The sequence below is a fragment of the Heterocephalus glaber genome, unplaced genomic scaffold (genome assembly GCF_053883595.1).
Source record: "Heterocephalus glaber isolate CG9 unplaced genomic scaffold, H.glaber_assembly_v1.0 deba00001465, whole genome shotgun sequence".
Taxonomy (NCBI): Eukaryota; Metazoa; Chordata; class Mammalia; order Rodentia; family Bathyergidae; genus Heterocephalus; species Heterocephalus glaber.
Genome location: NW_028258312.1, coordinates 26863218 through 26875813, shown reverse-complemented (window position 1 = coordinate 26875813; position 12596 = coordinate 26863218).

Below are 12596 nucleotides of genomic sequence, written 5' to 3'. Positions count from 1 at the left end.
AATGGAACAGAGTGGAGAAGCCAGCCATTAATCTCCAGTCATGCAGCTGATTTAGACACAATTGCCAAGAAAACACTGTGGAGAAAAACATTCTCTTCTGGAAATGGTGCTGGAAAAATTGGACATAAAAATGTGAGAGGACAGCATTACATCACTTTCTCTAACCAAACACAGAATCAACTTGAAGTAGATCAAAGAACTACATCTTAGTCCTGAACCTAAGAAATTACTACAAGAAAATGAAAGAGAAATATTTCAAGACATTGGTGTAGCCAACAATTTTTAGACAGGAACCCAAAAGCACAGGCAACCAAAAGTAAAAATAGTCAGAGGATTACACTGAAGTAAGAAGTTTCTGCACAACAAAGAAAACAATCAGCAGGCTTAAGGGGCAATCCACAAAATGGTGAAAATATTGGCAAATGGTAAATACCACAAAATATTGATGTCTAGGTGATGAATACCAAAATACTGAAAAATGGGCTGAAGAATTAAACATAGACTTTTTGAAAGAAGATAGTCAAATAATGAACAAACAAATGCAAAAAATGCTCATTTTACTAATGATCAGGAAAATACAAATAAAAACCACAATGAAATATCATCTCAACCAAGTTAGAATGACTATTGCTAAACATATAAGAAATAACTACTGCTGAAATGGACATAGAGAAGTGGGAACTCATCCATTATTGGCGGGAATGTAAATTAGTATAGGTATTATGCAAAATAGTATAGTGTTTCTTCAAAAAACTAAAAGCAGAAATATCATGTAAACCAATGATTCCACAATTGGTATGCTGTATACCCAGAGGAAATAATATCTTGATACCCAAAAGGCACTTTCATTTCCATGTTTACTAAAACACTATTCACAATAACCAAAAGATGGAACCAATTTGAGACGCCCTTCAGTGGATGAAGGGATTTATAAAAACAGTAGTATATTTACAGAATAGAATACTACTGACCCATAAATAAAGAACAAAGTCCCATTATTTGTAGCAACATGGATGGAATTGGAGAACATCATGTTGAGTGAATTAAACCAGAGTCAGGAAGAGAAACACCATATTTATGAAAACCAATATGTCAACCTGGTGAAATATGGAAAGGAATAACTAATAGACATTAACAATGGGGAAGAATAAAGAGAAGGGTTGGCAGCGAGAAATTAAGAGAGAGTTTTAGGGTGTCAGTGTTAGGGTGTTAGGGTGTTAGTGAGAGGGAGGTCCTAAATATAATTTTGGATAGACAGGATCAATACACAATGAACATATGTATGGAAATATCTCAGTGATTCCCATTAACATGTTCCATTAATCTGTGTTAATAAAAGTGAAAAAATAATATTTAGGGGCAAAAATTCTGTTTTTAAAATTAAAAGAGTCATCAAGTTGAAGAGAGATTAACTTGCTCTTTATGATTTTTAAGGGTCAAACTGGAACAAAAGGGCCACCTTTACTGAGAAGGTATTCATAGCACAGAGGTTAAAAACTGGAGAAAAAGGAAAACGAAAAGCAAGAGATAACACAGGTGTTCCACCTAGCTAGGTAATATTGTCTTTTTCTTTAAAAATATTATGAATCAAACCTGATGTGAGAAGAACATTTTATATCTGAGTGCTAGAACTTGAGATGTATCACATGCTTAAGAGTTATAAATCTCCACAGACCCTCAATAACCAAATAAATACTTCCATAAATTATGACATCATATCTTGAAAGACATAAATAAAAGTACTGTGATTTTTAAATAGTTTCAAAAAAATCTACATTTTTTTTTTCGGTACCAGAGATCAAACTCTGGTCCTTCCACTTTCGAGGCAGATGGTGGAACCATTGAGCTAAATCCCCTGCCCCAAAAATCTACATTTTAAAATCATTTCAGAAAGATTCTGACATGCAAGATATATGAATTTAGAATATTTTCTTTCTGTTATAATAGTTCATACAGATGCTACCACTAACTCTTCAGTAAATACTTTTAAGGTTTCTGCTTCTTTTGAATCTTTTAAACTTCTGTAGTCAGGAAATTGATAATAATTTCTAATCTCTTATTGTTTAATGTGCATCATGTTAGATTTTCATACTTACTTAACCTGAAAACTTACATGACCTGAAATATCTCTAGTTTACAGAGGTATTTCTTCCATTGCAGTAGTCTATGATATGAGCTTTCCTAAATATGTTTTCTCTTTTCTAATAAAGTATGTATATCTAATTTAATTATTTTTGATGATTATATAAAAATTTTTCATACACTTAAAGAAACACTTTATTTTTGTGGATAGCAAGGTCTATTTGTCAGAAAAATGTGGACTATTTACACAGTAATTTTAGGTAATTTAAAAGAGTAAATTGAGGAAATACAGTTTATTTATGTTAAACTAAGCACACAGAGTTTAACGAATATCACAGAGCTCACAGGTGGTGGAATCAGCCCATGGACCTCTCTTCACACATGTTGTTCCTCACCTCTTCATTTTCTTGTAATTGTTGACCAGTTCTATTTTTCACATCTGTAATCACTAGTGCCATTCTGAAGTTGCATATATGACTTGAGGTAACCTTATTGTCTACTTGTGGATATATTTGGCCTTGTTTAAAATACACAGGGACCAATGCAGACATTGTAATTCTCAGAGCTATGTGTTTATGAAAGCTACTTAGAGGCTGTGGAGTGTGAACTTGACCAGTCTGGGGATTGGCCCCAGGGATGGGTGGAGCACACTTCCCCTCTGTAGGGGTGGGTCTTAGAGGTAGGACCTGGAGTCTGGTCTCTATACTTTCTGCTCTTTCTGTCGGTAATCATCAATCATCTTTGCTCTATCACCATCTTCCTCCATGATGTTTCTGTCTCAGAGCCAGCCAAACACGGATTGAACTCCCTGAAACTATTAGCCAAGGTACACCTGGCCTCCCTTAAATTGTGAATGATGGCTGTCATGTTTCAACAATAGGACAGCCGACTTACACCATGACTCCAATCACAGGGATAGTTTCCTTTTTGCTAAAGAAAGAAACAGACCCATCAGAAGAAACTTCTGACTCTAACAGCAAAATGTCCAGGATAGGGATTATATTTCTACAACTTAATTAACCAACAATCATTAATAGCAGCATAAATTAATTATGGACAACAAGACGGCATTTGTCTTTTGTTGGCTAGTGGTGACACTACAACATTGCTTGCTTCTCTCAAGCTGCAAGCTTAATGCTTTCTTCCTTCTTAACAGGATTGCATCAATAGGTAAGAGGCAGGCTGTGTGAAAACAGCGATGGCAGACACTCAAGTTGCCACTGTAATGGAAATTTCACCGAGAATTCTGTCTTCTATTTTAAGTCTAATTTACCATAATGATCCTCTGTAATTTACAATTAAATTGGCCAAGTGCTGGAGATGCTGAGCTAGAAATTTTGGAAAAGAAAAGTTTTACACTATTCTCAGGAGTTCACACTCTCATGTATTTGTTATTTGACTTAATATATTAACTCAGATTTTATTTGTCTTTATTCCAAGGTGCCTGATCAAGCTCTTTGGTGCAAAACTGGGCCTTGGAGAACACTGAATTCTGTGTGCAACCATCTGTTTTTTTGTTTTGTTTTGGTCAATAACAGAACATGTTAAGAATTATGTCAGAACCATTATTTCTCTTTAAATAGTTACAGTGATCTTATCCTAAATGGCATGTGACTACAGTAAATCCAGTAATTCTCTTATAGCTGAAGTTTTCTGGGACAAGGTGCTTAATGCTCAAAAAATTACCCTTTGATCACATTTCAAACACATACCCAATAAGTATCACACTTGTATGCTTTCCTGTTGCTGAGACACAATTATGGGAACACTCAAATTAAAGGAGGTGATGTTTTATTTAGCTCACTGGTTCAGATCTGGTATATGTGCTGCCTCTGCTACATCCACTGAAACATCAGGATGGAACAGCATAGAGGAGCACAGCAGCTTAGTTCATGGCACCCCGGAAGTAGAGCAAAGGAGCAGTACCAGAGAAAGGACCCAGGGATAGATACAGACTCCAAGGACACACTGCATGACCCACCCAGATACACTCAGAATTGTGCTTTATGAACCCTGGGAGGCCCCCAAACCCATCAAACTGACACAATACTCACTCAACCAGTTGAAGTATACATGTAGGATGAGGATTGAGATGATTAAGAGCATCAGGGACCGCTGGCAAAGCTACTTGGAGTGTACAAGGAGAAGTGTAGTGTCATAGCAATGCATGGCATATTTTACAAAATCTCTAGAACAATAGTTATTAAAATGGCTATTAGTAAAAGAGTTCCAATCAGTTTTAGTCACCTTGGACTGCCATTAAAAGTGCCAAACATTGGGTATTTAAACAACAGAAATGTATTTCTCACGGTTCTGGAGGCTGAGGAGTCCATGGACAGGATGGCAGTGTGGTCAGTTTCTGTTGGCAGCTGTATTCCACTTTGCATGTGGCAGCCTGTTCGTGTGGTGGACAGACAAGGCTGACATCTCTTCCTCTTTTTCTGACACTTTAGCAGTGCTGGATTAGTTTCGGTCCATATGACCTCATTTCGTCTTTATCACCTCTTCTCAGCCCCTCTCTCCAAAAAGAATCATATTGAAGATTAAGCCTTCAACGTATGAGTTTGTGTATCAGGGGTACATTCAGTGTATAACAATACATAAAAGGCTATTAAGTTGCATAAATATTTTTGATCCCAGGAACTAAAAAGTAACAGATGATTATTCAAAAGAGTGCCAAGTGATTATATTTTGCACATGATTTTGGTTTTGAAAAGGACCAGACATAGAAATTCCAGGGAGAGATTGGATCCTTTGAGATAACTTGCAGGATTACTCATCTCTGTGAAAATAGTAGAGAATCTGAATGTTCAACAGTCACTGTAATGTAGATGAACTAATAAAGGGAGAAAGAATTTGTTCCAAACCATCAGTATCTCCAAATTTAGAACAGCTTTGAGTCAACCTTCCTGCCAAGAAAGGTAATTGAAAAACTTGAGCCATAGATTGTTGAGGGGAATTATCAGATTTATCAGAATGGCAGACGAATGTCTAGGGAAATAGTGTTTGATACAGACTTACGACGATAGCCATAAAACACTGGTAGGAATTGGAACGTATAAAAAAACCTTCAGTGATCAAAACTGCATTGTAGTAGGAAGTACGGTTAGGAGCTTTTCCTTTAATACATTTCTGCTTTTTTTTTCATGAAAGATGTATTTTGTTTTCTAACAAATCTTACTTCTAGTTCGATGCACTTAAACTATATTATAATTCAGTTCTAACGAGTCTATGCAGATTGTTCATTATACCATTGTTAAAAAAAGAAAAATTAGCAGAAAATGTTTTAGGTTTTCTGTTATGATTATTCTAGTCTCAAATCAATTTGCAAATTTCTTAAATGGCCTTTGTCTAAGAAATGATAAAATTCTAGCTTTCTTAGATACTACTGTTATTTTAAATTCATAAAAATAATTATTAATGGTAGTTCTTTGGGATGCAAATGAAGATCTTTATCTTGCTGACTTAAAAGCCCTTTGATTGCTTTAATTCTCACCTACATGCACAGGGAAATGTGTCAGTCATGCTTCTTTTCTACCCGGTAGCCTAGCAACCGCAAATTTCATGTCCTTTTTACAATAGCTTTTTCTGAATAATTTTAAAGTGATCCTACATTCTCATCTTCTACAGAGTACTGCTGGGAGGTTTGAAAATGGCCAAGGGTAATATTTCCTACTTGCTAAGAAATTTGTTAATCTTTTGGAGTTGTCAAGAGCTTAGACAGGAGGTCCAGAAATATCAAATGTCCATCTATGAAAATATAACAAAAAAACAAGGAATAAAGCAGTCTACGATCAAGAAGACAGTAGCATTTTCCTTGATTTCTGGGTTTTTTAAAGATGGATAATGTACTCGATGTCCTCAGACAATCAAAGTAAATGAATTTTAAATTCTGAAGAAGGTACACAAAAAATATACAAGCAAGAGTCAAATAAGGTTGATTTCTAAAGTCACTAGTGAAAATGTATGTTGAATTTAAGGTAATTCAGGGTTATAAATTAACTCAGAAAAAACATTATTATCGATAATGATGAAAGCATAAATAGAAAGTGGTTCCTTCCCACCTGACATATGTTTGATTAATATTTATTTACCTAGAGAGAATGGTTGTTACAGATAAGATACAGGACCACTAGCTAAATTTGAATTTCAAATTTTGAATTAACACATAAGAAATACTTAAGGTGAAAATGTTAAATATCTTGATTTGATCGTTTTACACTTGTAAATGTGTTGAATTATCACACTGTAGAGCATAATATATATAATTAAAATAGTTTAAAGCATTTTAATTTTCTCAATAAATAATGTTTAGTATAAGTTTCTCTTTTAACGTACTTAGTATAAACATATTCTATATGCTACTTGGAACATACATAGATTATAAAATTGTATTTGTTTTTTATCTGAAATGGAAATTTAACTACACCATCCTGCAATTTTACTTGCTAAATCAGGTAGCTCTCCTACAAGGAGATCTGAGATAGAATTATAAAATAAAGTAACAGCTTATGTTGCTTACACTAGGGATGAAATAAATGTTTCACTAACAGACTAAGAGTGCTAGGAACAATTTTTACCTTTTATGTTAATACAAGCATCTCAATCTCTAGTACATATTTTAACAAGAGTATAAACTGTGAAACAACTATGCTCATAAGAGCATTTCAGAATTTTAATCTTTGAACATTTTATTTGCACACAATTTTTAATTTATTCGATATGTATATCTTATCCTGCGGGAATAGTTAACACATGCAGTTTCTCCTGGACTCGTTGTTATATTTGAGCCAAAGAAAAGAATGCCATTAAAGAAGACCTCTCGAAGGACTAGAAAGAGGAGCGCAGGCGGAGACTGGGGGACTTTCACAGGTGCAGGTAGGGAGGACTGTGTCGGCGAGAAGCTGCCCAGCTGACCTGAGGTGATAGAGTCGGATATTGAGAAGCGTAGTAGTGGATGCAGGGTCTCATCAGGGATTGAAATGAGGAAAACCCTTGTTGTCATTTTTATTTCTCCAGCTGCACTGAGTTATCAAAGCGGAGGCCAGATCCTGGAAATTGAAATCATTTACTCAAGCATGGGAAAGTGCAGGCAGTCAATACCAATATCAGACTGAAGCTCAGGTCTGTTCATCACTGTGACTTAACCCCGATGTAGGGGGAAATTCTTTCGAGGACCAGGATATCAGCCCAGTGTGCTCCTCTGCATTTCCAGAAGAAGGACAGTTATTTCTTATCAGTGGGGATGCGAACCTTGCCAGGTGAAAGGTGAGCAGAATGAAGGATGACGGTGGAGGGAGAAGGCGGGCAGGATGGGAGGCAGCTGGGATGCTGCCCAGGCCTCTGCCGTGTCCATTCCTGACTCTGGCCAACAGCTCACGGGTCAGGTAGCACAGCAGTGTAACCCGGGGGGCTCTGTTCTCCCAAATCGGGTCAACTCGGAAGTACTTCAGCCCTCATCACCACGGGCCATGCCAAACATAAGATTCCTACTGAACTAGAATAGTTCACACTGTTATATGAATTGCTTTCATTTATGGACATGGAAGTACTTAAATTTCATTCCTTGGTATTTCAAGTGTGTGTGTGTGTGTGTGTGTGTGTGTGTGTGTGTGTCGGGGGGGTGTCGTTCTGCATATTCCTAAGGCCTTATCTTTTTACACACTTAAATTCAGTAATCTTCATATTAACTGAAATTATGCCAGGGGTTTTTCAAGAAGTCGGACGCCTTAAAAACATTAGTATTGGCACTGGGGATTTAGCTCAGTGGTTCTGGCAACTGCCTTGCAAGCACAAGGACCCGAGTTCAATCCCTGATACAAAAAAATTAACATTATTTCGATGATACTGGGACACTATAATAGTATTCTGTTCTTAGAAGCAGAGGTTTCTTTCAGGTAGACCAGTGGTACAAAGTACACTTAGGAATGAACTCTTAATCACTGTGGTGAATTTAATTGTGAGTATTTGACACCATGCAGTTACATAGGAACTGATAGAGTTCTCTGCTAGATAAAATGGCTCCTCCCTACAGGAAATGAGTCACTCCAGGGAGAACAAAGACCTACTTTTTCCCAACACTAATTTCTCCAGCCACTGGTCCTTCCCGCCTAAAGGTTCAAATCCACCAATAAATTTACACCTCATCCCCAGTCATAGCCAATCATCTACCTCCATGGAACTGTCCCCGCCCTTTTAAACCTCAGCCAGCCGGGCCCTGGCTGCTGCTCTGGCCATCCTTTGAAGACAGCCCTGCAGCTCTTTCCTCCAATAAAGCCTTCCCTCTGGTTCTCCTGTTTCGGCTGGTTGTCTTTCAGGAACTGCTCCACAAATAGTAGCTATTGTTACTGCCAATATCTGTGTTATGATCATCAAAATATTTTTATTAGAAACTCGGGAGGGCTTCTTGGAAGAATTCAGTTCTGTTTTTCTTTCTTTTGTCCACTGAATCTTTTTTTATGTCCGCTAACAAGCATCAGTAAACTTTGGCTTGAATAAATCTGTGACGAGAAAAGGAGAGTTTTCCACTTTATAAATATTCATGAGCTGTTTATACAATTATCTGAAAGTAAGAAAGATGTGATTTCTAGGAAGAAATGAATGGGAACATGATAGTCCCTTGTCACTGGCAGACAACATGTATTTGATAAGTTGGTTATTTTAAAAATAGATAAATGATTCAATTATTCTATGTATGCAAGACACACACACAGCTAAGTCTAAAATGTTAATATACGCAGCCAGATCCATCATATGTACAATGCTTGCTAAACAAATATTAAATAAACTGTCTTAATTTTTCCACATCACTTAATTTTAGGCATTTAAGAGCCTTCTGCTAGCCAGGATACAGCAATGACTCAGCAATGACTAAGCACCAGGCTTTAGTAAATACTAGCTTGAATTATTGTGAATACTAAAATAAAACATCCCTAAAGCCCAGACTGGTTCCAAATGTGCCCTGCATAGAGATTTCTTGTTGATTGAAACTCAGTTATTAGACTTAATTATTTGAAACGTGATATAACATTCTTAAAAGTTAAAATTGTAATATAAATTTTAAGACTGTCATCAGGATTATAGGGAGTTTTAAAGAACAAGTAAATTTTTGGCAAGAAAAAGAAGACTGGTCTCAAATTCGCCAGAACTGAAAGGGGATTTTGAGACTAATAAATACACAATAATCCTTACGGTAAGAAGCAAACAGCAGGGAGAGGAGGTTAAGAGAGAACTGGAAACAATGTATATGGTTAATGATTTATAAAACAATGCCAAAGATTTAAAAAATATGTCAAGAAGAAATTACTGGGAAAATGGAGTGATTGCTTCACTTCTCATGTTTATTGGGACAAAAAGAAATAGTTACTTTTGAAATCTATTTGTAGTAAAGAAACATGGCTTGGAACTCTTAATTCTAAATTTTCTGACTCTATTCATTTCTTGATGAGAACTTTCCATTTCTTAAGTTTATTGTATTAAAATATCTACTACCACAATGAATAGACATGTGAGTCTACATCTTTAGTTTTTTGATCTTCAACAATAGCTTTCAGCCTTTCCTCATAGTGTAAGTGTCTATTTTGTAAACTTTTCTATCATTTTGGGGGGAATTTAATTCTATTCCTAGGTTTTAATGCTTTTACTATTAATTATGCTGTATTTTGTCAAATTTTGCTTTCTACATCTATTAAACTGTTCAAAATGTTTTCTTTCAAATTGATTTCTCAATTAATATTTTAATTTATATTGATCACTTTAAAATGTAAAATCAAGCATCCCTTAGATATGCTCCATGTGGTTACAATGTATCATTCTTTATATGTAACTCACTTGATTCTATAATACTTTTGAAAGGATCTTTGCCACTATGTCAACAACAACAGTGATCTGTAGTGTTTTTGTTGGTCTGTTTTCGACATAGTATTTTTCTGTATTCTTCAGTTATCAGAATAAGTTTGAACTCATATGATGAATGTGCATTTGTTGCCTTCTTTTCTACTTTCTGGAGGTATTTAAAAAGTTTGTATTACTTGCTCCTTTCAAATAAGTTAGAATTTATCCCTGAAGCTGTTTGATCTCATTGTTTCTTTTTAGAAGGTCTTTTAATAATAAAAGTTTAAATTTTGTAAGTAAGTGTAAAGATATTCAACTTGGTACTTAAAGTTTGTAATTTGTCTGTCAAGGAATATTTCCTTTTCATCTATGTTATCAAGTGTAACAACATAAAATTGTTATTTATATAATTATTATAAATCTGATTTGTAGTTGAATTCTTTTGTATAATAATATATAATTTTTAGGTTGAGTAATAAATAATAACAACTGACATAGCAAAACTTTTTGCAAAACTTTGCTTAAAGGAATATTTACAGCTACAAAAAAAGACTGAAATCAAAGATAACCTTCAAACTCATGTAGGTAGAAAATTAGGTTCAAATAAAGTAGAGGCAATAAAATAATCAGGGAGACACCAAATTATTAACAAAGTAAATTAAGAGCAAATAACGCAATCAAATCTCTTCCCTTTAAAGAGATTAATAAAATTGAGTGACCCTTGTTAAAACTGGTCAAAGAAAGAGAGAAAATATAAGTTTATCTAGAATAAGAGGCCCTGACTATGAATTCCACAGACATTAAATGGGTAGTAAGAAACAATTATGAAAAGTGCTCATTTTGAAGTATTATATAAACTTTATATAAATAGTATTTATATTTAAATGTTATATCTTTTAAAAATTTAATTAGAAGTTCAAAGAAAACCAGAAAGGCCATAAAGTCTTGCAAATTATGTGACACATTTCAAAACTTGAAAAAGGAAAGTAAATTGGAAAATATTTTGAATTGCATAAAATTTTTAAAACTCTAATTTGTGATATGTCTAAAACAGGGCCTCTAGATGACTGATAGCATTAAATGCTTATATAAGGAAAAGAAATCTAAAATGAATTTTAAAATTTAACAAGTTTTCTTTCTAATTTTTGCGTTTACTCTGCATGTCAGCCTTGCATCACTATAACAAATAGCCGAGGTTCAGTGCTTATGAAAAGTCTTTTGACTCCTAGTTGTGGGGTCTCTGTGGCTGAACAAGCGCCTTATTGTTTCAGGCCTGTGTGGGTGCATCATGGTGGAGCGTGCAGCAGGCAGGAGACCCAGCTCGGTGTGAAGTGAATACAAGTGCAAGGGAGCTGGGGAGAGAAAGAGACCAGAGCCACGAACCCTTTCAGCCTAGGACTTTGGACCTGCACAGCTCCCACTTGACCGGTCGCCTAGAATTCCGTACCCTCTCACAGTGCCAGCCGGGACCAGGTCCTCAACACAAGGTCGGGCGACAGTCCAGGTCCAGCTGTCACTTCCAATTCAAAACAAATACAATATTTCTACCTTTTGGTGTCTCAGGAATCCAGAGAGAGACTTTTTTGCATGTCAATGATGAATATCAACATGAAGCACCTGTTGTGTATTTCAAGTTATCTCCTCTCCATGCATCTATATTAGCTTTTCTGATCACCATCTAGAACACACATATTTAAAGGAGTGTAAGCGCCTGTAACAACACTGACTTTCTCCCCAAAACTTCCACTTTTTATTTAAATGATATGATGGAGTACCCTGAAGAAACAGATGAGTAGAGGTCCAGAAACATTTCCATAGCAGATACATCACTAAGTTGCCTCCTTTGAGCTCTTTCTCACTATCAAGAGGACAGTAGATTTAAATACTCCCTGCACTTAAAATAAAAATTGGCAAGGACCTGTGGAAAGCAGTATCTTCTCTTTTCTATAATTCCTTAGGATTCACACAATCTGGGGTGAGTTGCCTACACAGTGATTTCTCATTCATGCATTATTCGCATGAACTCAATCAAATAACAGATTTGGGTGTTTTCAGGATTTCTGTTTCATTAGATGTAGAAATTGTGGGAATAAAAACAACACTCCCATACACATTAAAGGCAGTATTACATACCAATAAAACTAATTAATCAAATATTATACAAATATCTTCTTTAAAGCAAAGCTAATAAGGTTTTCAGAGGAATCTGTCTTATAAATCCAAATACAAAAAATTACTTCTCTCATAATCTTCAAAAAACTATATGATATTTTTTCTCATCTTTCAATAACACGCACACTCTGATGAGAGATGAAAAAGAAACAAAAACATTTTTCATCACTGATTAATATCCTCCACCCCTTCTATATGAAATTTCATTCTTGTTCCTGTATCTTTCTATATGGGAAACTTTTCTTTCTCCTATTCATTGGGGTAGGATCTTCTGATTCCTCTGTTTTCCTGCTTTACAGACTACTCGTTTTGCTTTTTAGCTGGCTTCTCTTAGACTGTATTGGACATTCTGTTCAAAAAATTTTTTCTTTTTTTTGGTACCAATGATTGAACTTGGAACTTTGCGCTTGTGAGGCAGGCAGCAGAACCACTGAGCTAAATCCCCAGCCCTATGTTCAAAAAATTTTTTTTAAGTAAGAAACGTTTTAATATCTTTTCTGACTTAATCC